At 35.2% G+C, this 27,989-nt stretch overlaps 1 long non-coding RNA gene across 4 annotated transcripts in view; it reads left to right on the top strand.

Moving 5' to 3' along the window:
- The first annotated feature begins 6,563 nt into the window (after window positions 1-6,563).
- Window positions 6,564-27,989, top strand: part of LOC109501696 — a 529,863-nt gene continuing 508,437 nt past the window's right edge. For all 4 annotated transcript variants that reach the window (XR_006600911.1, XR_006600912.1, XR_002744133.2 and 1 more), the window contains exon 1: window positions 6,564-7,523. This is a non-coding gene — a long non-coding RNA (uncharacterized LOC109501696). The remainder of the gene's footprint in view (window positions 7,524-27,989) is intronic.

Raw genomic sequence — 27,989 nt, forward strand, 5'->3', positions numbered from 1 at the left:
GAATGGGATGCTCATGTCCTGGGTTCTCCAAGTTCCAGATATGCACTTAAGAATGCAGGATTATACTTGATAACTTGATAACAATGTGGAGAAGAGTAAACAGGCTTTTGGCTTTTCAAGGTATACATGACCTTTACTCTTGGGAGAGAGAGGAGCTTTTCTTCAGGGCAAGAACGATGTTAATTAACATTTAAGCCCTTTCCTGGGGCTTGAGGGGTTAAAAAGCAAAATGATTGGATGCAGGGGGGTGATCCCTAGGATTACGAAGGACTACCTTTGAGCTCTGAATCTGCTCTGGCATAGTACTACTGAGATGAGGTAAAATCGAGGAGTCTCAGAGGCCAATGGCTACGTGAATAACTGCTTTAAATGTAATCAGGTGAAAGACCGAGTCTAGCAGAGTGGATAACAGAAGACCCAAATATATGTTGTTTATAAGAAATCTACCTCAATATAGATTACAGGCCAAGAGAAGGAAAAACACATACCATGCCAATATAGTCAGAAGAAAACAAGAATAACTATATTAATTTCAGATAAAACTAAACTTCAGGACAAGGGAAATTATTAGGGCTAAAGACAGTCATTTCCTTATAGTTCATCTGGGTCCTACAACAACATTCGTATATCAGTTCATAAATCACATACCTTTGATATGATGTGATTAAAAATGTCACTGTGATTCTCCTTTCCAAAACACGTAACTTCGGTCTAATCATTAGATAAACATCAGAAAAATTTCAAGGGGGGGCTCTACAATATATTTGAACAGTGCTCCCCAAATTATCAAGATCACCAAAGGGAAGGTTGAGAATCTGTCACACCCAAGAGAAGACATGATTATTAAATATAATGTGGTATTCTACTTGGGATCCTAGAGCAGACAAAGGGCATTTGGTAAAAGTTAAGGAAATTTTAATGAAATATGGACTTTAGTTTGATAATATGGGATCAAAATCGATTCATCAATGTAACAAATGTATCATACTAATTTAAGATGTTAATACATGACACTGGGTACAGGAGGTATATGTGAAACTGAAGTATCTGTTCAATTTCTCTGTGAAGTGAAAAGTATTCTACGGGAGTTTGGGTGGCTCAATTGGTTGAACGTCTGACTTTTGATTTTGGCTCAGGTCATGATCTCATGCTTGGTGAGATCAAGCCTGGTGTGGGGCTCTGAGCTGGCAGCTTGGGATCCTCTCTCTCTCTGTCTCTCTCTCTCTCTCTCTCTCTCTCTCTCTCTGCCACTTGCCTGCTTGAACTCTTTCTCTCTCTCTAAATAAATTTAAAAAAAAACAGAAAACTATTCTAAAGTAGGAAGTTCATTAGTGAAAATATTAAAAGTCAATAAACAGTGTCCTTGAAATGTGTTCATTTGGTTACAGTATTAGTCAGCAATTGCTGACATATTACTTCTGATTCAGTTATCAGGAATAACTGAGAATAAACTCAAGATTCTTATATAACAATTGAGGCCAGATCTTGTAAAATCAACATGGAACAAGAGAAAGCTGGCTCCCTTTTGAACATTCTGCAGTTAAGAAAATCTAACGAGGTGCGCCTGGGTGGCTCAGTCGGTTAAGCGGCGGACTTCGGCTCAGGTCATGATCTTGCGGCTCGTGAGTTCGAGCCCCGCGTCAGGCTCGGTGCTGACAGCTCAGAGCCTGGAGCCTGTTTCAGATTCTGTGTCTCCCTCTCTCTCTCTCTGCCCCTCCCCTGTTCATGCTCTGTCTCTCTCTGTCTCAAAAATAAATAAACGTTAGAAAAAAAAAGAAAATCTAATGAAGACATTTTCTAACACTAAGGAAGTTTAAATATAGTTAAATTGTTAAGAGAAGTTGTGAAATCCCTTTTCTGCAGGTGTTTATCAACAGAATTATTTTAGATGTAATCTAATCAGAGGACAGATTGATGAATGAGGTGACTTCTTAGATTTTCCTCTTCTGATAAATTTAATATTACAGTAGCAAGTTGCCATCCTGAGGAAAATAACTGCACATTGGAAAATGATGAATAGTAGGAAGGGAAGACATAGATGAAACGGAGGCTTACACTGTACTTGAAACTATTAACATGATGAAAAGCCTACATTTTGGTACTGGACAGATATTTGTGTCCATTTCACAATGTCAAAAACCCATTCATTCAATGAGCCCTTTGTTCAACAAATAGTGTCTATAATTAATACACTTTGATAGTTGAGAGGTGCTAGTAAATTTTTAAAAAATACTTTTTAATGAAGCAGAAAATTTGGAATTAAAAAAAGTTTCTGACTTTTTTTTTTACAACACCAATATTTCTACAGTTATAATTTATTCAAAGAATTTTGTCTTGGTTAGTTAAAGCATAAGAAAAAGGAAAGATTAATCTCTATTGTGGATGCTTTCCTTACAAACTGTTACTTTTTTAATTGCAACCGATTCTGTAACATGGCTAAACCACCCTGGATGTTAGATTATTTTTTCTCCTGGTTCTTAATATTTTTTCTTTTAGTCTCCTCTTTATTTTTATAAAGTATAAGCCCTTTCCTCAAGACTACCATCAAGACCAAGCCTCCTAGTTTTAACAGATAACTAAGATTTCCACTGAAGTCTTAGAAATTGAGGCTAGTAGGTATATGAACAGCCTTAACTTCCTGGCCACATTCTTCATCCACACGTATTTATCTGGAACTTGATCTAAAATTGTTTCTATTCTATAGTTTCATGGGATGAAACCTGTTTCCGTTTAGTCAATAAGGAATTGAAAGTGTTTGCTTTGTGACAAACATTATGAGGAACACTATTTGAAGCCATGCTACCATTATATACTCTTGATTCCTTCTTCCCATAGTTTTTTTCAGCATTAATTATTCCTCTCTGTTTTGGCTCATTTATTCATACCAGCCTTTGAGTAAGTCTATCAATTCTGAGATCTAAAATAACAAAAAAAGTGAATTTTAATCATTACCTCTAAATTATTGGACTCTTTTTGTCTCTTATCAATTTTCATAAGGTCAAATCATTGTCTACTTCATTCTTAATACTTTTCAAAGTAGCTCCCTCTGGAACATACACACACACACACACACACACACACACACACAGAGAGAAACTGCTCTTATGAGGAACACAATAATCATCTCACTGCTAAAATGGACAAACATGCTTTTTTAAAAAAAATGTTTATTTATTTTGAGAAAAAGAGAGAGCAGGGGAGGGGCAGAGAGAGAGACTTGGAACTCCACGTGGGGCCCGATGCAGGGCTTGACCTCACGACCATGAGATCATGACTTGAACTAAAATCAAGAGTTGGATGCTTAGCCAACTGAGTCACCCAGGCTCCCCAACAAGCATGCTTTTTAAAGGCTTCTTGCTAAATTGTCTAACTACTTTCATAACTATCACAGGTATTGCCTTGCGGAATGTCTCTATCCCCATAAGACAGAGATATTATCTTCTCATGGTTCTCTGTTACACTTGCTCTCTTTTTCACTCTAAGATTCGAGTTCTGTTCCCCTTATGTGTGGTCCACTAAATTTTTTGAGATTATTGATGCCTTCAAAATTGTAACCTCTCTTATGAGCTTCACATTTTATATCACATTTTGTTATAGCAGTGCAGGGACAATGATTAATCATTAATACTGAAAATTTACCTATAGAATATTTTTATTCTCCCTTTATAACCCCTACTTTCATTTCTATATTTAAGATCCTTATTATCTATATCTTGTGATATTGCAGTAATTTCATACTTGCTCACCTTGCCTTTCCTATTGTCCCCTTTCAATTTATTCTTACCTAACTTTATCTAACTGGATAATTTCATCTAAAGCAATCTGGCCTATGCTAAACTTTTACAAAATATTTCAGTGATTCAACTTTACTTTTAGAAAAAACATACATATGATCTTTATGACAGAATTCAAGGACTTTCAAAGTCTAGTCTCTACCTATTTCTTTGTACTCATATCTTGAAATAGCTTTTTTAAACAAATTATGCCAAGTCATGGTTTTTCATGTAAGTATTCTTTAGGTTGTATTGTTTTTTTTCCACTTTATTTGTCAGGTGAAATTTGCTTATATTTGAAGACTCAGTTCAGGCATTGTGTCCTATAAGAAATTTTCCCTAGGGGCGCCTGGGTGGCTCAGTTGGTTGAGCATCTGACTTCGGCTCAAGTCATGATCTTACAGCTCATGAGTTCCAGCCCTGTGTCAGGCTCTGCGCTGACAGCTCAGAGCCTGAAGCCTGCTTCAGATTCTGTGTCTCCCTCTCTCTCTGCCCCTAACCCACTCGCATTCTGTCTCTGTCTCTCTCAAAAATAAATAAAATTTAAAAAAAAGAAATTTTCCCTAAACTTCTAGGTTTAGTTGAGTAGCCCTCCACTGACTTCTCCTTGGTAAGGGTATATATCTATTTCTTCCAACTTATGTCATTTAGAAATAATCTGTCTAGGTTTGTTCCTTCTCTAGTAGAAAATAATTCCCTTGAAGTCTAAACCTTCTTTTCCTAGCACAGTACAGGCCACAGTACAGGGTAACATTAAAAGATAAATTTGTGACACAGGCTTTCAGGAAGATGGAATAGATGTACTTTTCCCTAGGCATCCTACTATGTACAAGTAAACAATGAGAACATCATATATAAAGCAACATAAGACTGAAAGGTGGAGAGAAGACTGATGGAATACTAATACAAGGAATGACACACTGGTGAGTATCATTTTGGGGGAGCTTTATTTTGCCTCATATATCTTAGACTTGGGGTGGAGTAAGCTAGCAATCCCCAAACACCAATAAGCACAGACAAAAAATTAAAAATCACCTAAACAAAACCCTGTAAATCCATTCTCTCTAGTCAAAGGATCAGACAGAGAAGGAGCTTAGCAATACAGAAAACTTTTATTTTATTTTGTTATTTTTTATTTTGATGGGGGTAGGGGAGCAGGGGAGGGGCAGACAGAGAGGGAGAGAGGGAATTAAAAGCAGGCTCTGCACTGTCAACACAGTCTGACGTGGGGCTCGATCCCACAAACTGTCAGATCATGACCCAGAATCTAATGCTCAACCAACTGAGCCACGAAGGTGCCCTAAGACAGAAAACTTTTAGATAATAATATCTCTATTCCAGTTAAACACTACAGAAAAACTGTCCTCCTCCAACTTTGCCAGCAAAGACCATGTAGAGAATGTAGTTATCCATCCTTACCCGGTTGCAGTGAGCTGGTCCAATCCCCCCTCTCCACACAGAAGTATCAGAGAAGGATTACTAGGGGAACAGGGATTTTTTTTACCCCACTGGACAGTAAGATCTTCCCTCTCAACCCTCCATAGCGTTTAAGTAGAGATCATGAAGAGACTGGGCTTTCACTCCCACCAATTCCTATCAAATCACAGTAAGATCTTTTGTAGTTATAAACAAGAGTTTTCTGAAATTTGTTTGAAAAAGGCAAGAGAACCATTTTGAAACACAATTTTAAAGATAAAAAATAACGTGGGGTAAATCACTCTGATTTTAGTACCTATGATATAGCTACAGTAATCACGACCGTGTGCTATTGGTAGAAGGTGTATGCAGAAATCAAGAGAACAGAATAGGGAACCCAGGAATACCCCCATAAAAGTACGGCCAAGTGGTTTTGACAAAGATGCAAATGTAAATCAATGGAGAAAGGATAGACTTTGAAGTAAATAGTTGCTGGAACAATAGGAAATCTATAGGCAAATAAGTGAACCTCACCCTAAACTTTATCAATTTTATACAAATTAACTCAAAAATGGACCATGGACTTAAATGAAATACATCAAACTGTAAAACTTTTAGAAAAAAGCAGGAGAAATTCTTCAGGACCCAGGTATAGACAAAAAGTTCTTAGACTTGACACAAACATGATCCATAAAAGTGAAAAAAAATTGTACCTTGGAGTTCGTAAAAATTAAAATTTTAGTTCTGTGAAAGGGCTTATAAAAATAATAAGAAATTAGGCTACAGACTAGGGGGAAATATTTGCAAATTACATATCATAATGAAATCATATCTAGAATAAAGAACTCTAAACACTCACTAGTTAAAAACAAGACAATTACAAAGGAGACACAACACATGAAGGGACATTTCACTGAAGAAGACATAAAGAAGGCAGCAAGCACAAGAAAAGATATAACTCGGCATAACCAGCCAAGGGAAATGCAAATTATAACTATAATATCACTAGATATCTTTAGAACGGTTAATTTTTTTTTTTAACCTGACAATATCAGTTGCTGGCAAAGATAGAGAAACTGGATTGTCCATATACTGCTGATGTGAATGTAAAATGTTATAGCCACTCTGGAAAATATTTGGCAATTTATTAAAAAAAACACACACATATATTTACTACATGACCCAGAAATTGTACTTCTGGACATTATCCCAGAGAAATAAAAACTTAAATCTATACAAAAACCTGTAAATGAATGTTCATAGCAGCAAGTAACCAAAATCTGGAAACTAACATATCTTTTCATAGGTGAATGGGTGAACAAATGATAGTACCTCCATATCGTGAAATACTACTCAGTAATAGGAAGGAATGAACTGGGTGCCTGGGTGGCTCAGTCCCTTAAGCGACACCCTGTTGATTTCAGTTCAGGTCATGATGTCACAGTTGGTGAGTTTGAGGCCTGCGCCCAGCTCAGTGCTTACAATGCAGAGCCTGAGCGCTACTTTCCCCGCTCCCTCTCTGCCCCTCCCCCACTGGCCCTCTCCCTTTGAAAATAAATAAGTGAACTTAAAAAAAAAAATCTTAAAAAAATAAAAAAGAAAAGGAATGAATTACCGATAAACACAACTTGGATGGGTCTCCCGCGCATTGTGGTGAGGAAGCAAAAACAAACCAAAAAACTAACCCATTGTGTACGTTCTGTTTGAATGACAAAATTATAAAGATGGAAAATGGTTTAGTGATTGCCATGGGTTAGGGAGGGGAAGGGGAGAGCAACGCAGTGAGTGACTATAAAGGGTAGCCTGAGGAAGATCTTTGTGGTGTCGAAATAGCTCCGCGTCCTGAATTGCTGAGGACACAGATTTACACGAGTCAAATAGCAACCATACACGCACTACGACGAAGCCAAATTCCTGGATTTGATTTTGTACTCTAATTCTGTGAGAGGCAACCTAACAGGAAGCCGCGAAGGGCACCTGGAGCTTCTTGGCAATACTTTGGTAACATCCCGTGACTCCATGTGAAGCGTAAGCACCTGACAGGTGGCGGTTTGGACCGGAAGGCCAAGTTTCTTTTGTTTCTTTTGTTGAGCGGTCCCTGGTTTGACTGCTCCTTTTTCCTGCGTGGCTTTCCTCATTGGTTTCTCCCTTCTAGCTCTTTGACGCTGGCGCTTTAATTTTCGCGCTTCTGTTTTAAAGTCACCAATACACTTCAAGCCCGCGACGCGGAAACCAGAACCGCCCGCCCTCCACCCGGATAAAAGCCGAACCCGAGGCACGTGGTCTCGCGCCCTACCTGTGACCTCAGGCGGTGCTCAGGTTCCTTCAGGACGGGTGAGTAATAAACCTCGTTTTCTTTTTCGAAGGTTCCTGAAGGTTGTCGTGGAGGTGGGTCTCGCAGGCATAGTAAGAGTCACAACACGGGTCAGCCACGCAGCTGACTCCCAGAGGGAAATGTTAGGGTGGGGGTGGTCGCCGCTTGGGCCCCAGTGAGTGTCCTCAGGCATTTCTAGCTGATTATCGATTATCCAGAGGCTGAGAGTGGCCCAAAACACGATGACTATTTCTATAGGAAAATCTGAACCACACGAAATCTAAAGCTTAAAGTGAAGTAATTGTAAATGCCTCGAGGCCATTTTCATGTATCTCCTCCTTGTTTGAAAGATACGCAGATCTTAATGCCATATTTGGTGGAAATGAAATTATTTGTGCACGTAGACTCAAGTCTGGAATGGGGAGATGATACGGAGACGTCCCGCAGACGCTGAAGCAGCGTCCTGGAGGTGTGTAAATACACAACACTGAGCTGTCTACGCACTGCCAGCTTCTGTTGAAAAGTAGTCCTTCATTAAGGATTAGGCCATCTGGGCAGATGCCTGGCCCCAGTCTATAAGCATGATAAACCATCACTGGAATATATTTAAAGTGGGAAGCCAGTTTATAGAGTTTTTCAGAGACACATATTAACATAACTGGCAGAAAGTATGTTCTTTCTGCTCTAATTACAGTAGCAATTTAAAACTTGGTGAGGACCAATATATCTCTAAGTATTTTGAGGATCAGCGTCTCCATCTTGCATGCAATAACTAAAGGCCACATTACTAACTCAGAAATAAGCCTGATTGTAGTATGATCTTGGCAGTCACAGCCAACCAAAATTCTGAAATTGAATTTAAAATTCATGGCATAATATTATTTATGGTGAATGGATGACTTACTTTATAAAATCTAAATTTTATACACATTAATATTCCTCTAAACATATTGCCAAGTTCAGAAAGCTAAATTTGAAAAAGAAGGAACTACCCAAGAGTATAAACTATTTTGTCAGGTTGGAAATCTGAAAAATATGTTTAAACATATTTAATCCCAATATAAACCATAGCCCAAGTAGTTATGCCTCTGAATTGTTTTCCATTTTCTGCAAATAACATAAACGGAAGTTGAATACTAATTGAATATATTACATTTTTATTTCTTTCTCTCACTGGGTATCAAAGAGGAAAGAATGTAATTCATAAATAACAGCATCTTAAAATTTTTCAAGAGGTACTCTTAATTATTAATGAATATTAGGGAACTTGGTTTTATTCTTAGCTACTTTTACCAAATTCTCATTGTTTACACATATGTACACTTACATGTACAAACATGGATTTTTATTCTTTGTTTTTATTTATAGTCATACTTTATAAATGAATCTACCACTTCCTTGACAGTGTATGAATAAAAAATATATAATGGGTCTGCCTACAAGTTAATTGATAGAAATTTAATTTTATCCTGTTTTATACCTACTTTTGTCATGCATATATTCACAAATATTTTTTTGTGCATGTGAGCTTATGGGTATAGACATATACACACACAAACATGCACATGTATAATTATCCTGTTACTAGTTCTTGGAAAACTATAGTACTATCTAGACAGAAAATCCTTTTTTTTTTTTTTTTTGCTAGAAGCATCCTCACCAATTATTTTGATACAAATATTTCCTATAGGAATATCAGGTGGAATATGTCTTACTTTGTGTGTGTTAAACAAGTGATAGGGTACAGCATCTTCTTAATATATCTCTTTGAAGCACCCTCATATTTAGTCTTTATGTTGTCATAAAGCCACTTTTCTGAGCTATAACTGTTTTTAAGAGCAGTTAAAGTACAATATAGTAATGGACTCCTAAAAGTCTCAAAATTGGTGAAAAATAGTGTAGTCTTGATGCTTAATAAATATTCTTGAGATTGAATAGACACACAAGAGAGAAAATATTATTATAGACTGAATTTAAACAAATCCAACAAATCCCAGGATTTAGCGTGGGTTTAGATTGTGAGGGAGGGGATAACATGTTGCAAATATCCCATCTGTTGGTGGAAGGAAAAAGAATTAAGACATTAAAATCCTGGGTTTCTTGGAGGTTTTTGTTGGTATGTTTTTTGTTTTTGTTTTTTAAAAATGAAGGCAGCTATGGAGCAACTTGCAGAGAAAAGAACTGATTTTGTTTCTCTGCAAATTAGAGACAAAAATGCATAAATGTGAGAAACAGAAAGAGTATTATACCATTAACAAAATGGAAATGTGGAGTCAGATGCCACACTGCCAGAGGCATAGGATAGGAAGTACATACCACTTCATCATTAGAATGTCAGGTTCAGAAAGAGTTCCCAGGAGAAAGGATGATTCCTCAATTTTAGCAAAATCAGTCTACCTACGGAAGTAGAGCAAAACAAAACAAAACAAAAACCTGTCTTCATCTACTAAAATGTAAGTCACATGAAGTCGGTGTGTGTGTGTGTGTGTGTGTGTGCACGCACATGCTTATGAATCACAGTACCTGGAACATGTTGTTGGCCTAGTAGGTACCCAAATCTACTTATTTAATCAACAAAATGTTTTTTTTTCTTTTAGTTTACTTAATTTACTGTCTTTTAATTTTTCTGTTCTCTCAAAGCTGACCCCCAGTAGATTTGATTGCATCTGTTTTAGTTCTTTAAAGTATCCCAAGTACATTTCAGAAGTCTTTGATTTGCTGCCCAGAATAAATACTATATTTCCCAGATTCCCTCATCCCTGTAAGTGACAATGTACTAAATTATCACCAATAAGATGTAAGGGGATACATAGCAGCCCAAGAAATTCTCTCTTAAGGAGTTGAAATCACTGGCCCAGAGCCAGTAATCTCCACTTCATTTATGTGACAGAGAAACTCTCTCTTGAGATATATTTTAAATTTTGTTTTCTGAGATTTTTGGATGAACCTACTAAACCTCATCCGAACAAATGTGCCACTCCTTCCCTAGGGTGTCTTGGTATGCATGATAAATGCTACCCAGGTATGAATGACAGACATGAAAGTTGAAAAATAATTCCAAAAAGTTAAACTATTATATCATGTTTATTTTTGTAATATACCATGTCTTTTAAATATCACCATGTTTACCATTCATATTAATAGACAAATATTTTATTCCCATTACTACTCAACACATATGAATAAAAGAGCAAGCATATTGGTTAGAAATGTACCAAGGGACAGTCTCAAAATGTGTTTGTATGTTTTTGTCTGACGTACATTTTTATTCTGAAGTGAGGAGGTAGTTGGCAATAATCTATCCCCATGATATGACTGTAAAGTAACTCTGTGTTTTGAGCGAAGAGGGATATGAAACGTGCCAGGATGTGTTGCTTCTGCTCAGAGCAGATATACAGTACATAAATATTTACACAAAGGCACTGTAGGACAGTGAAAACCTTGGATCAGCCCCTAAGGACCCATCTCCCTCTCCTTCCCCTACTTGGTACCACTATATCCAGAAAACAGAAACAAAATCTCCTAGAGACAAATCAGCAACAATTAGAAGAATTTAGATTTCATAGAATTCTGATATTGACATAGATAAAAACAGATCCTTCATGCAGACCAAAGGCCAGAACTTCTATTACCATGATTGACTGAAAGCTCTCTATCATCTTCATTGGTGCTTGATATATTCTATATTAAGCATACTATGAATCTCATATACCAGAGAAGCTGAGAGTTATGGACATGAGAAAAATGATTTACATTCGATTTTGTCTGTGTTTAAGACTCCTATGTCCTACTTACACAACTGCTAATTTATAGGAAAATATTGCATTGACATGTGACCTGAAAACTGGTCCAGATTAAACATTATAGAATTTTCCTTAACCTAGACTTATAAAACTCTAGCCAGCCATTGGGATTTTGTTCCCATTTGCAAGGTAATATTTCTTACTCTGAAAATTACTATTAAGACTGACAGCCACATTAAAAACAAACAAAAAACTGCTTAGCCTTCAAAGATTTCCAAATGCTGACACTAAAGAGCTTAGGGTTGGTAAAGATGTGGTGCTCACTGGTAGAGTTCACAGGTAGCCACAATCAGATATCACAAAATTATTAATATGATTTATGTCCTAATTATTGTATCCCATAGTTGTTAATGTGGAGAAATAATAAAAATATGTTATGGACCAAGTAAGGCAGAATGTTTTGATAGCGTTCAGTTTGTGCCAAAGTACCTTAAATCAAGTTGTTTTGAATCAAATACCAAAACAAATTACATGGAATTCAGCCTGTATATATGTCATGGACTTTTTTTTATAAAATGTTACTTTGTAATTAGTTCATTATTGAATAGAAACCTAAATCTGGTGATAAAAAATGGCATGAAATTTTATACATATTTTTCTGGGTCAGAAATGTCAATATTAGAATTAGCTCAATCTATTAAAGAAAAATGACTAATAACTAATAAACATAATGTTAACTTTTTATTACAGTGGATATAAACTTCGAACTTCTATTAGAGAATCTGAAAGGACTAGTTATATATTCAAATAGATAACAGATGTTAACTAGGATTATTGTGGTGATCATTTTGTAATATTTACAAATATAAAATCATTAATGTGGTATATCTGAAACCAATAGAATGTTGTAAATCCATTATACATCAATGAAAAAAATAGACATTTTAATTAAATTTTCTAAGATTTTTGCATACTTTTAAAATTTTTGTCAATAATCACAGATAAATGGAATTTCTAAGATGTAAGTTCATGTTGGCACTAGAGCTTGATTGAATATCAAGGCAGTTTCAGTAGTTCATATATAGGTGTATACTGTATGTGTGTGTGTGCGTGCACGTGCACTGCTTGTGTGTTTTTCTCATAGTACTACTGTTCTTTTGAAAAGTGTACTCCTGGATCACCTGGAAGGCTCAGAGTAAGAATGCCATGAGTACAAATCTACTGGCTTTAGTAGAAGTACAAAATCGCATGTCCTATTTGAGCTTTCGTTTGTCTTTCAAAGGTTATATTTAACCATTGTATATTTTGTTAAATTCTATTGTCTAACACAAATAAATGAATATAATTTTAAAAGATGACCATATAATTAATGTCAAACACACAAATCTAACCGAAGAGGGTGAACAGGATACTCTAAGCTAACTTTCTATTAACATATCAGAAAATGGTATGTGCTTTGGGCTATGTTTTTACTCACATCTTCTGAAAATGCACATCTGAATAAACTCACATCATATTCTAAGCTTTCCCCATCATAAAAATAAAATTCTAGGTGTTCTATGGGAAGTATGAAAAAGTACGGCAGCAGCATCTACAGTCTATCCCCAAATTACTATCCCTCCCAAAGTGCTGATAGGTTGAACTTTTATGACTTGGAACATATAAATAATACTATTCATGGTGGTTTGGTTTCAGGCCAGTCTTCAAATCCAGTTAACCCAAAATGTAATTTAAAAATTGATTCTAATCTCCATATGTAATTACATTTTTATGGGAAAATAAATCAATATGTCTTTCTCACTGAAGCACTAATGCCATACTGGTTACTATTTTACTTTTTTAGACTTTTAACTTTTGAAAAGGGTTTGTAAACACTCGACTAGTGTAGTAGATTATTTTTTCAGCAAATACTACTTAGCCCTCAGCACTGCCCCCTCCATGGGAAGAGTATACTTCCTTACCTCTTGGCTTTGAGGCTGGCCATGTGACTTGCTTTGGTCAGTGGATGCATTCCACACTGAGCCTTTAAATGTGCTTGGGCTTTTGCCGTTGCTGTCCTCGGTGTTTGCCATTGTCTTAGGGAAACCATGCCTTGAGAAGACCCTGCCCCTCTATCCTCGGCCCCAGAATGAAACATGGGGAGCAGAGTCTCCACAGGCAACCCTTAGATGTGGGAATGAGAAATACATTATCATTTCCCACTGGTATTTTGTGGCAATTTATATGTGTTAACCATTGTTTCAGTAATTCTTCATAACAACCACCTACAAGTCCCTGTACAGGATCTCAAAGAGACTCAAAGGTGTAAAAAAAAATGCTACAAGATTTGTGTTAAACTTAAGAGTATAAAATATTGCATATGGTGATGACACTCTATATTTTGTCACTTAAATTCATCCTGACTTTTTAAAAAGATGCAAAATAGTAATATGCTTAAGAACTGAAGCAAGAATGCATTTTTGGAAAATACCTCTTGTATTCACACTCCTTTGCTATTACTGGTTCTACATTGAATAACCCAGGTGGAAGAAGAATAATGGTAGAAATTTAATGATTGACATTGAAAAACATTGATCAATGATAATAACATCAATGAAGGATTTAGCATGAGTAACATAACATTGGAAAAATAAACAGAGGTTCTGAAAACTGAAAATATTAAAAATCTTATTTGATAGTCAAAGGATAAAGGAATTTTTGGCAATATGAAGTCTGAACTGGTGTCAGGCAAGAGGAATTAAGCACATATTCTGAAATTACAGAGGCAAATACATTACTAGTGCTTACTAAAGAAAGGAAAACACTATAACTTAGTGTTACTCCAGGAGACTCTGAGAAAGATCTATAGCTTGATAAGTAAGCTTAAAAGTATTTCGCCATCACCAGAGGTGAACATCCTTATTCACACATAGGACTTTTTAATGATAAGGATTAAAACAGAGAGAAGGTGTATTGGGGTATTCTTGATATCTTGTAAGGAATGCCCAGAGGAACAAGGTGTCTAGCTGTTGGCCTGCTTATTTTTGTCCTAATATTTCTGTTATAGTGGTTCTTCTCCAAACCACACTCTGATCACTGAGACAGAATTGCAGTTGCTTTCATGAGCAAGTGACCCATTTCCTAGATTGCCAATAATCACCAACATTCTGTGTGTTTAAAGGTGCACCAGTGGAGTCAGTATGCTTATTTTAAGGTTTGATGTGGCTATTTATTCATTCAGATGTTATACAACTAAAAACCAAAGGATTATAAAACAGAACATCCCTAAGAAATTTGTGGGAAAAAGTGATTCATAGCCTCCAGTTTTGTTAATTTTGACAACTTGCATCTCAAATAGCCCCAGGTAACTTGCCTAAATCTTTGTTTTTGCCTAGAGATAATACATAGATTCTTACTTATCAGTCAGTATTTTCTCAGGAGGAATCATACTAAAAGACAAATTCAATCTAATGCTGCTTTTTAGCCATAAACTAAAATCTGTTTCAATAAAAATTCACACCTCAGGCATTCTTTAGCTCTTCCCTAAATTTATATTTCTAGACTAGGATTGATAAAATAAAAAAAAAATCTTAACTTGCAGAGATGAATGTACAGAAAGTTGTAAAAGGTGGTTTTAAATGTCCACAACTTAGATTCCACTTACAAGTGAGGTCATAGAGTATTTGTCTTTCTCTGACTTATTTCACTTATTAAAATACCCATCCATCTTGTTGCAACTGATAAGATTTCATTTTTTTTTATGAATGGATAATATTCTATGGTGTGTGTATCACATTTTCGTTACCTACTTATCTGTTAGTGGACACTTAGATTGCTTCTGTATCTCAGTGAACATGAGGCTGCATATATCTTTTTGACTTAGTGTTTTTGTTTTCCTTAGATAAATATCCAGAAGTGGCATTTCTGAATCATATGGTAGCTCTATTTTTAATTTTTCGAGGAACCTCCATACTCTTGTCCACAGTGGCTGCACCAGTTTACGTTCTCACCAGCAGTGCACAAGGGCTCTCTTTTCTCCACATCCTCTTCAGCATTTATCTATTGTCTTTTTGATAATGGCCATCCTAACAGGAGTGAGGTGATATCCCATTGTGGTTTTGATGTGCATTTTTCTGGTAATTAATGATGTTGAACATCTTTTCATAGCCATCTGTGTCTTCTGTGGAGAAATGGCTACTCAAATCCTCTGTTCATTTTTTAATTAGATTTAAAAATTTTTTAATTTGCTATTGTGTGTGTTCTTATATATTTTGGGTATTAACCCCTTATCAGACATGAAATTTGTAAGTATTTTTCTCCTATTAAGTAGGTTGCCTTTTTGTTTTGTGGATGATTTCCTTTGCTTTGTAGAATTTTTGTTTGATGTAATTCCAATTGTTAATTTTTGCTTTTGTTGCCTTTGGTTAGGTGTTAAATCCAAAAATCATCTCTCATACTAATGTCAAGGAGCTTATGGCCTATGTTTTCTTCTAGTGCTTTTTGATTTCAGGTCTTACATCCAAATTCTTAATCCATTTTGAGTTAATTTTTGTGCATGGTATAAGTTGGTGGTCAAGTTTCATTCTTTTGCATGTGACTGTCCAGTTTAAATAAAACCATTTATAAGAAACTGTCCTTAACCATTGTATATTCTTGGTTCTTTTGTCTTAATTGACCGTCTGTGTGTACATTTATATCTGGGCTTATTATTCCATTCCATTGTAACTTTGTAATATAGTTTGAAATTCCCTGAGTGATGAGAGTGAGCATCTTTGTCTTGTTCCTGATCTTAGAGGAAATGCTTTCAGCTTTTCACTGTTGAGGATGATGTTAGATATAGGCAGTACTATCATTTTTAATCTTCAGTGCAAACCTGCAAAATATATATTATTTTCCCCTGTTCTTTAGGTGAGGAGTCTGATGCTTATTGAGACTAAAAAACTTTCAAAAATTTATTATTTATTTTTCATAAATATGTACTACATGCTGCTTAAATAGAAACCAAGGTTATCTGTTTCAATGTTTTTTTTTCCTTTCTAATGGTAATATTATCATTTCTGTCAGCTATTATCAATTCTGAAGTGCTTTTTTTTGTTTTTAAACACTTGGTGAGTCATAAGCTTGTGAGGCTTGTATCTTTTTCAGCTCTATTGAGATATAATTGGCATAAAACATCGTGTAAGTTTATGATGTCAGCATGTTAATTTTATATACATACGTATATATTGCAATATGAAGGGTAAAAACTTCAAGTTAGAAGAAGTTTTGCAGATCTAATACACAGCATTGTAATTATAGTCAACAACATTAGTATATTGTGTACTTGAAAATTGAGAGCAGGTATGAAATTTTCTCACCACAAAAAAGAAATGATAGTTACATGATATGATGGAGGTGTTAGCCAATTTTGCATTTTGTATTTTATTAAACATTTTTCTTTTCATGCAATGTCACCTTATTAGAACATTCAAAGCTGGATTAATAATGGTGCAAACAAACATCTTTCTTTCTCTATTAAAGACATCAGTGGTTTATGTCACTCTTGTGCTTGCCACCCATAGACTTCCTTTTTTACAATGAAATCTAAACTCCTTACTTTGGACTCATAGGCCCTACATCAAGAAATTGCACTACATTGATACAATGGACTGCATTAAGTAACAGAAAGGACCAGCTATGAATTGATGTAACATGTGAATTTCACATGTGATATTCTACATGAAGCCATATCTGGCTTCTACACACGTGTGCTGTCTCATCTTTCTAATCATTCCCCTCGTCTACTGTGCCGAGCACCCGTTGACTTGTAAGCTGCTTATACACAACATACTCTTCATGGTGGTTTGGGTTTTACAATTTCTGCATCCTCAAAAACCCTATCCATTTTTCTGTACAGGCCTAGTTTCCTCTTTTTTTTCTTTTGTAACCTTAATGTTACATCATTAGAGAAATCTTCCCTGACCACACCAGCCCAGCTATTTTACCATATTACCCTCTATTATAATCTGTCTACATTGTATTAATTTCTATTTTTAAAGTTTAATGAAGTTTAAAATGAAGTTTAAAATGAAGACTGTAATGATACTATATGGTCACACATTCTAAAATATCTTAAGATTTTTTTTTCGTCTAAATTAAGGGCTGATTTAATTTCTTTCTTGTGTTGAATACAGGTTCCCAAGACAAATTTCAAAAATCAGAATAGCTGCACTAAGCACTGCAACAGACAGAATGCTATATACACTGTTTACTTTGAAAAAAAATATGAATCTAAGCCTCTAACATAAGACTTTCATGAGCATGGTAAAGGAAATTATATAAAGCAGTGATTCTCAAACATTAGCATGCATCAGTACCACCATCAAAAATACTGACTGTTGAGCTCAATCTCAGAGATTCTGATTTAGGGGGTCTAGAGTGGGGCCTGAATTTTTACTTTTGTAACCAGTACCCAGTTAATACCAATGTTGCTGGTCTATGGACCACACATTGAGAACCACTGTAATACAGGAAATACTGGAGGGAAGAGAGGGATAAGGGGAAGTACTGGATTCTGACTTCAGGTACGAGGGGGAGGAAGCCAGTAATTGGCAACTGAGGAGGCCACAGGGGCAGAGGAACTGAAGTTCCAAAATTAATTTTTACTTAGTTTTTATTTATAAAAATTTTAGAACAATGAATGAGTGAACTAATAACATTGCTACCCATGAAAGTGTATTATTTGAGATACAGTCAAGGAACTATAGTATACTTGACTGCAAAATGTGTAACAAAATACTTCCTGACCAATATTAGATTTAATCAATTTACAACACATTTCAAAGAATTACATAATCATTCACATCTGTCTTCATGTGTGGAATGCTCTAAAGAACCCTATCAAAATTTAATTTGAATCCAGTGTTTGAGCAAATCTGGTTTAAATAATTTTTCTGTGGATAAGGGACAGCTTCCTTTCCCCTTTGTATGTGTGGTTATTCAAAAGCCCTCCCTCTATCCCTGAAAAGGTAGAATGAAAAGTGCATGAAATTGGAGTAGAAATGCATGACTTTGTTTTCTTGCAGCGATTTTTTTGTAGGTTAACAAGATTTTCACTTATTGCATGTTTGATATCTTTTGATGAGAGAAACTATATAAATATCAAATATTATTCTAGGCGAAGGGTTCATTAGTGCTTTATTTTCCATTAATTTTGCCAGAACCAAACTGGCATTGAGTGCAGTTCTACAGAATGTTTGGCAACCACTTGTTTTCTGTCAAAGTCATGTCAATATACAGATGGATTCCATTTTCACAGGAACTTAAATAAAGTGATATTCAAGATTAAATTTTGGGATGAAATAACTATTAATGTGTGAAATGCCTTAAGGAATTTATGCAGTAATGCAGACTGTGATGAAATGCAATAAAAGCTAACTGAATTATGAAACTACTCAGGAAAATAGATGGAGTTGGATATGTTATTATGATAACCATTGGCAGTCTCATGTAATCATACTATACCGATTGCAAAGGGAATATTTTTAAATTTAAAATTACACAATGAGTAAATCTGGCCAGAAATAACTCCTAATGTTGATACAAAGAAATTACATTTCCCTTGGGAAAACTGGTGTTTGTTACTGTCTGAGCACATCATAAAACTCTAATGCTAGATTGTGAAAATTTCGTGTGTGTGTGTGTGTGTGTGTGTGTGTGTGTGTGTGTGTATGTGTAAGTTTGCATGAGGGCGAAACTATTGAGAGTCATGAAAGAGATCCTGTGAAAGTAGACTAACTTAGCTATATGGGGCCTGGGCAACTTGATATTTCACAGGGCTGCTAGTAAATCTTTTATGCTTTAAAATTATATGAGATTGATGATTTAATCATATCTAGCAAGAGGAACTTAACTAGGGAGTCTTTAGAAAAAGACCCAAACTGTCCTTACTTCATTTTTTCAGTGACTGTTTATTGATAGCAAATCGTGTAAACGGTACAGTCTTAAACCCTAGAGCTATAACAATAAGGAAACGATATATGTGTTCCTATGGACCTTAGTGGAACTTAGTTTATATTCTATTAGGAAGGCACAAAATTTAAAAGTATGTAAAATGCATGTTAAGTATAGAATGTAAATGTAAAATGAATTGACAGGTTCATGGTTTTTATAGAAAAGGTAGAACAGTTCAGATGATAGAGTTTGAGAAGTTTCCAGTTTAAGAGAGATGTTGAGGCAAGTGTCTCTGAGGGAGTAATATTTGAGCAGAGATCTGAATGAGGGTGACAAACTGTGGGAAAAGAATTCTAGTTTGAAAAATTAGGGGTACATAAGTGGAAGCACACTTGTTATTTTTAAGGAACATCAATAAAGCTAGAATAAACAGAGGAGTACATAGAGGGAAACCATGGCCTGGGCCACATCATGAAGGCATACAGCAGATCATGTTGGCCATATACAAATTTAGATTTTAATCTGAATTGAACATAAATTGTTAGAAGGTTTGAAGCAGGAAAATGATATGACCTGACTCATTTGTAAGTGAGGAATAAATTCTATCTGAATGTGCATGATTGCAGACTTTAGTAACTTTGGAATATAGGCACATACTTTTGAGCCTAGGATGCTACTGTTAGCCTGATGAAATATTAATTCAGAATAATATTTAAGTGAATTTTACCTAGAGGGATTGATAATATATGCCAGGAATGTTCTCTAAATGCTCTGTTCTTCCTGTGAAACACATTTATTACATCCATGCGCAGTTTTAAAGGTAATGATAAAATGAACACATGTAGTCTCTATCAGGCTTACGTTAAAGTCTTAATGCTCTTTTTAGAGGTCTTTTATGATTTTTATTAAATATATTTCTGTTTTTAAGTTTATTTATTTTGAGAGTGGGAGAGTGCATGCACAAGCAGGGAAGGGGCAGAGAGAGAGAGAGAGAGAGAGAGAGAGAGAAAGAGAGAGAGAGAGAAAGAGAGAGAGAGAGTATCCCACTCTTAGTGCAAAGCCCGACATGGAGCTCAAACTCAGGAACCGTGAGATCATGACCTGAGCTGAAATCAAGAGTCAGACACCTAACCAACTGACCACGGGCACCCTTATTAAATATATTTCTAAGAATTTTTTGTGTCCCACACTGTTAGTGGAATTTTAAAATTATAATTTCCAGGGTTGTGATGCTAGCATCTGAAAATTATTTAGAAGTTAAACTACTATCCTGAGATCTTGCTAAATTGTTTTATTCTAGTCATTTTTGTAGTTTCTTTAGGATTATCTATGTGAAGAATCTTGTTTTCTGAAAATATAATTTAGTTCTTGCCTTTATTTATTTGCTAATTTTTAAGTTATTTTTTTTTTATTTTAAGAGACAGAGTATGGAAGTGGGGTAGAGGGGCAGAGGGGGGGAGAGAGACAGAATCTTACGTAGGCTCCATGGTCACTGCAGGGCTCAACCTGGGTCTCCTTCCCACCACCATGGGGTCATGACCTGAGCTGAAATCAAGAGTCTGATGCTTAACTGACTGAGCCACCTAGGGCCCTGGAAATCTCACAATTCTCGATTTCAAAATTTGCTAAAAAGCTACTGTAATAAATACAGTGTAATACTGACATAATGGTAGCTATTAAAACTGATGGAGTAGAATTGGGAGTCCTGAAATAAACTACATCTATAATCCTATGATTCTGAACAAGTTGCCAAGGCCATTCAATGGCGAAAGAATAATCTCTTCAATAAAGGATAATGGGATGACTGGATATCCATAGGCAATAAAATAAAGTTGTACCCTTATTTCACAACATATACAAAAACATCTACAAAAAAACATATACAGGTCAAAATAGACCAATGGCCTAAATAGAAGGGCTAAGGAGAGGGAATGAAGGATGAATGGGTGCAGAGGTTTCCTTTAGGACGGTAAAAATATGAAAGTTCAAGGACCTAGTGGTTGTACAATGTTGTAAATGGACTAAATACCACTGAATTGTACACTTTAAAATCGTTAATTTTCTATTAGATAAATACACCTAAAAATTACACTGTTATTATTTTTTATAGACTGACAAAAATCCAAGATTTACAGCATGGTCGGTTTGCAAGGCTTGTGGGGAAACAGGTGCCCTCATATTCTGCTTATGAGAATGCAAAATAGCACAAACCCGGTTGAGGGGAATTTAGCAACAGCTAGCAACATTACATGTGTATTTACCCTTTGACTCAGCAACCCACTTCTAAGAATAGATTCCATAGATATAATGGCAAAAAAAACAAATGATGTTATATGCAAAGCTGTTCAGTGGAACTCTTTGTAACAGACATTTATCCCATTTCTACTCTTTCACAATCAGTAGGGACTGGTTGAATAAGCCAGGATTCATTCACACAGTGGAGGGCTCTGTATCTGTAAGAACTGAGGAAGATCAATACACTGCCATGAAGAGATTTTTGGGGTGGGTTGTTCCATGAAAAAAGCAAGATGTATGTCCAGAATAGGTAACCTAAAAAGACAAATCTATACAGATTAGTGTTTGCCTGTGGCTGGGAGGAGAGGACATAGGAGATGGGAAGATCGAGAGTTTCTTTTTCAGTAATAAAACTATTCTAAGATTAAGTGGTAATGAGTGTACAACTCTGAAAATAACTCCAACAACTGAACTGTATATTTAAATGAGTGAATTTGTAGCATATGAATTCTGTCTCAATAAAGTTGTTACAGAAAAAAGAGAAGTGATAGATATGGCACGTGGATGCTGAAAGATGGATGCTGAAATCTATCAGATTGCATAGTCATTGAGCTACAGTAAATTAATAGTCCAGAGGCAATGGTTCCAGTTAATGGCAACTTTCAGAAAAGATAGCTATTTGGAGAGACCTCCAAAATGGGGGACTGGGGTAGGAACAGAGTGATTTTAAGTCTAAGTTAAATTAACACAAAGTTAAGGGAATTTTTGAGATAAAGCAGGGAGTGCTTCCTCATGTAGAAGACCAAGAACCAAACCATAGGAGCAAAGTGAAATGGGCCTCAATAGTTATTTTAGAGCTCTTTTTTACCTGAAGAAAAAATATTTTAAACTGGCTCATGAAGTGGCAGAAAAGCAAATGGAAAAATAGCAGCCAAAAGTATAAGTAAGCTGATCTGGTATCTAATCTTGCCAGGACTGGTTATAGATGATTTATAAGAAAAAGTCTAGAAGAATTCCACAAGAGAACATTAAAAATAGAATTAGAGAAGGAGTCTAGGAAAGAAGTAGGCTTGTTGGCCAGCTTCTCTTTGTTTATGCACATCTGATTCTTTTATATTAGCTGGGAATTCATGTAGCGTGGGTTATCATGCACTTTTCACCATCAGAATGTTGGAGGAGAAGGAGAAAACTGAAGAGAAAGCCAGTGGCACAGAAGGTGATGGTATAAGAAGGGAGCAAGCTAAATTTATGGAGGCTGGAAGATGTCAGGTGACAAGATAAGTAGACAAAAAGTAGTTGATTATAAATTAGCCAACCAGAATAAGTTTGCAGTGATTTAAAAGCAATTAAAGAGTCACATCATCACATTAAAATCACTTTAATATTCAACTTACCTGTCACCTGTCAAAACAAATTAAAAAAAATAGCTTTTATGTAAAATATTCCATAGTAAATTTAAGAACATTCAATCCTTGATTATAATTTATAAGCAAAGGACACATGAATAAATTGAGTCCTACAGATAATTTGATCTTTATTATAGTATATACCAAAGATTGAATATTTGTGGAGTTAATGTTATGATTAAAATTTATTTATGCCCCTTAATATTCCAGAGACTGGTAAATAAATACACAGATAAATGTTTCACCTGTAATCTGGCAAATTAGATTTCTTGATTTTAAGAGATTTACTTCATGGACGTGAAAAATAGTGTGTTTTTTTTTAATTTTTTTAATTTACATCCAAATTAGTTTCTGTATAGTGCCAACAATGATTTCAGGAGTTGATTCCTTAATTTCCCTTATCCATTTAGCCCATCCCCCCAACTACAACCCCTCCAGTAACCCTCTGTTTGTTCTCCATATTTAAGAGTCTCTTATGTTTTGTCCCCCTCCCTCTTTTTATATTATTTTTGCTTCCCTTCCCTTATGTTCATCTGTTTTGTATCTTAAAGTCCTCATATGAGTGAAGTCATATGATATTTTATTTGTTTCTTCTTATGCTAATTTCGCTTAGCATAATACCCTCTAGTTCCATCCATACAGTTGGAAATGTAAGATTTCATTCTTCTTGATTGCCGAGTAATACTCTATTGTATATATATATACCATATCTTCTTTATCTATTCATTTATCGATGGTCATTTCGGTTCTTTCCATACTTTGGCTATTGTTGATAGTGCTGCTATAAACACTGGGGTGCATGTGCCCCTTTGAAACAGCATACCTGTATCCCTTGGATAAATACTTACTAGCGCAATTGCTGGGTCGTAGGGTAATTCTATTTTTAGGAACCTCCACACTGTTTTCCAGAGTGGCTGCACCAGATTGCATTCCCACCGGCAATGCAAAAGAGATGCAAAAGAGATTTCTCCACATCCTCGCCAACATCTGTTGTTGCCTGAGTTGTTAATGTTAGCCATTCTGACAAGTATAAGGTGGTATCTCATTGTTGTTTTGATTTGTATTTTCCTGATGATGAGTGATATTGAGCATGTTTTCATGTGTCGGTTGGCCATCTGGATGTCTTCTTTGGAGAAGTGTCTATTCATGTCTTTGGCCCATTTCTTCACTGCATTATTTGTTTTTTGGGTGTTGAGTTTGATAAGTTCTTTATAGATTTTGGATACTTACCCTTTATCTGATATGTTGTTTGCAAATATCTTCTCCCATTCCATTGATTGTCTTTTAGTTTTGCTAATTATTTCCTTCGCTGTGCAGAAGCTTTTTATTTTGATGAGGGCCCAATAGTTCCTTTTGGCTTTTGTTTCCCTTGCCTCCGAAGCTGTGATGAGTAAGAAGTTGCTGTGGCTACAATCAAAGATGTTTTTGCCTGCTTTCTCCTTAAGAATTTTGATGGCTTCCTGTCTTACTTTTAGTCTTTCATCCATTTTGAGCTTATTTTTGTGTATGGTGTAAGAAAGTGGTCCAGGTTCATTCTTCTGCAGGTCGCTGTCCAGTTTTCCCAACACCGCTTGCTGAAGAGACTGTCTTTATTCCATTGGATATTCTTTCCTGCTTTGTCAAAGATTAGTTGGCCATACATTTGTGGGTCCATTTCTGGGTTCTCTATTCTGTTCCATTGATCTGAGTGTCTGTTTTTGTGCCAGAAAATAGTGTTTTTAAAAGACACCTGGGGCATCTGGGTGGCTCAGTCGATTAAGCTTCCCCTCTTGGTTTTGGCTCAGGTCATGATCTCACTGTTCCTGGGTTCAAGCCCCATGTTGGCCTGTGAGCTGACAGGGGAGCCTGCTTGGGATTCTCTGTCTGCCTCTCTCTCTCTCTGCCCCTCCCCCACTCTTCTCTCCGTCTCTCTCTCTGCCTCTCTCTCCCACCCTCCTTCCTTCTCTCTCTCTCTCTCTCTCTCTCTCTCTCTCTCTCTCTCTGTGTGTGTGTGTGTGTTGTCTCAGAAATAGATAAACATTAAAGGACAGCTAATACTGATAGTGTAAGCTGGTATAGAAAAAATTATCAGTTTTTTTCCCTTTCTTGACCAATATGCAATTCAATGTATTTAAGAAAACAAAACAAACAAAACAAATGGGGGGAACTTGTTTGAATGATAAACATAGAAGACTTTGTGATTGGTAATCACAGAAAATAATTTTATTTCCTCACCTTACTTTCTCCTCAGAACGTTTAGATGCTTCCCAAGTGTTTATAAACTTAAATCAAATAATAGATTATTATATTTCTTTGTTGATTTTAAATCTAAAATGCGGATTCAGGATTAAACTCTACTACTAGTTTAGTTTCTTTTGGCATGTTTTCTTTTCAGATGTTATTCAAATGAAACAAAAATGTTCTCTTACAATTCAGAGGAGGAAAATAAGGAGAAAAAACATTTTTGATGGTTCAATTTTTAAAATATTGTTCTCATTTTTACTCCTGTATAGAGACAATCTAAAAGCTGTATTTTAAATCTAAGGTCTCTCATGCCAGAGACCGGGAGGTTTACTTATTTAATTTGTGGTGTTTGAAAATTATAATGTGCAGGTCATGATTATACATTTGGAGACCTGGAAGCAATTACTTTTTATAAACAAAATATTATTCTATTGTTACTTTATGTTATTTTAGTTTAAGAAAGTTATCTCAGTAATTTGCATTTTTAAGTAAAATATTGTCTCCCTGGTAGGTTTCATTATACCATGAGCTTCCTAATGTTTATATTTTACCTGATATAATATTGGTTTGTTAATATTCTTTCTGAAGAGCTTTCACAGAATTAGTCTATTTTAATACTGATTAGCATTTTGCAATTTATACCTGAAATCTTAAATCTGATTATGTCTCAATTGTTTTCTTTTCACTAGAAATGTATTTCTCATGGACTTAATTTTTCAACATAGATTTTAAAATCTAAACTATGTTAAAATACATTTCTATTAGGGCTTCAAGTGCTGGCAATTCTGTTTTATTTCTAAATATTTTTTGTGTATCTATTATGTGCAGTTACTACTCTAAGCACTGAAAATGAATGATAAGCTACTCAGCTAAATTTTACCCCCATCTCCAGATCTCACTGAAAAGTCATTTTCCCGTGAAAACGTTCCAAGTATTCTAGTCCATATTGATTTTTTTCCCCATCTGAGTTTATGTTATTAGTCATTTGGATTCATCAGCCGATTGAACAGATATTTGTTGAGTGCTGACAATATGCTAGGAACATAATGCAGATATGTATGGTTATTTGATTATATATTCCTTTGTATTTCTCATTTATTATATATGTATGTACTTATTGCCAAGAAAACCTTGAAGATTATATCATTTTGTTTTCTCACAGAATTAGGCACAAAATAGGAATGCAATAAATACATCTTGAATGGACTAAATTGTATATGTAATAAACTTAACTAGGATAAACAGTTCTTAACTTGTCACTTGTTAACTTGTCATCTTATGATCTTTAACCATATTAATTGGGTGATGGGTCTTTTTAGTAACAAACACTTATCATCATGCCTGACCTTGAAGGGAAGGGTGGGAGGGAACAAGGAAGGACAAAAAGGAGGAAGGAAGGAAGGAAAAAGAATGCATGGTAGACCAAAAGAAAATCACCTTAGTAACCACCCCCTGTCCCCAGTGATTACAGATTCTGTTATATAATAAATTATAGAAACATAATTTCAAGTAAGGAAACAGAGTACTGTAAGCTTTTAAAAAGGAAACTGATCCATCATGGATATAATGTCATGGATAAATTTTCTGAGTATTTAAGTGTTAACATCTAAAAGGGTAGGAGTTAATGGAGTGAATAAATTAAGGGATATCACATTTTAGAAATATGGGAAGTTTGAAGGGAAAGTGGGAGAAGAATGGCTGCAAATAACTGAAAAGAAGTCAGTACTGTCCCTATTTTGAGCTAAAGCTTAAAATAACATATTATCTGAGAGTATCCTATAGTGGCTGTATTAGTATCTCACTGCTAACCAGATAGAAGTATGCAGATTCAAACCAGGTCTATCTGATACTAAATCTCCTGATGATATAGTTAAATCCAAAATCTTAATCAATTCTTCTTAATGGAAGAATTGTCCTGATCTGGCCCTAGTTTTCCTTCCAATCTAATTTTCCATTCCGTCTCATCATGTAGCCTACATTTCAGACAGATGATATGGTAAAATCTTAGAAGTCATAAAGCAAATCTTATTTACCTTTCTGTTCCCCTCAGGACCTGGCAACACATCTTGCTCTAGTAGGAACTCAATAAATATTTATTGAGTTTTCATTAACATTTCCATTGCCATGAAAATGTATTTTGAGCTGTAAAAAAAAAAAAAAAAACAAAGAAAACAAAATGGATAGTGCTTATCAAATAAAAAAGCAGACAGGTGTTTGTTTTGTTATTTGTTTTGAGAATAAAAAACAACTTCGCCAAAATAGCATGATAAATAGTCTGTGACAACTGTTGCAAAACAGAGGGGTTAGTTCTCAGTAAAATTTTAATTAATCCCTTAGCCAAAGAAGTATGGTATCAAATATGTACAGTTATTTGAAATATTTTAAGTTTCTGTTTTCATAAGCATTTATAATTTATGTCATTTTGCTTGGTTTTACATAGTTTATAAGAAGGATTATGAGTTAGGTATTTTTGGAACATGGTGGACTATGAATAAATAATAAGTTTTTTCATCTCAGGAACTCAACTCCTTATTGTTGTCTGAAATTGTATTATTGGCTTTGTATAGTCGATTTATAATTGAGAATTCTCCTATGAATTAATAAACCAAGTTCACTTTTCAATTTTACACACAAAGTTATGTTACTAAATACAAAATAGATACCCTAATTATAAAATACAGTTGAGTTGTTAGTTGAGATACATAGTCTGGTAAAGTTTCTAATGAAATTCTAAAGCCAAATGGTTGGTATTTTTGTCAGTATGAGTTGACTTACATTCTGGGTGTTCTGTGGTTTTATTATTTTCTATGTTGTGGTCCCAAAGCATTTATGCCTTTTAACCAGTTATCTAACTCTAAGCCCAGTCTTTTTAGGGAGAAATCTGTGGCAAAGCTTGACAATAAGTTTGACTTTATGTTTCACTATGATGAGGAAAGAGTTTTTATTACTCCTCTGTTGGTGGAGGGAG

Source organism: Felis catus, chromosome B4, assembly GCF_018350175.1.
Source record: "Felis catus isolate Fca126 chromosome B4, F.catus_Fca126_mat1.0, whole genome shotgun sequence".
In the NCBI taxonomy this organism is placed as follows: Eukaryota; Metazoa; Chordata; class Mammalia; order Carnivora; family Felidae; genus Felis; species Felis catus.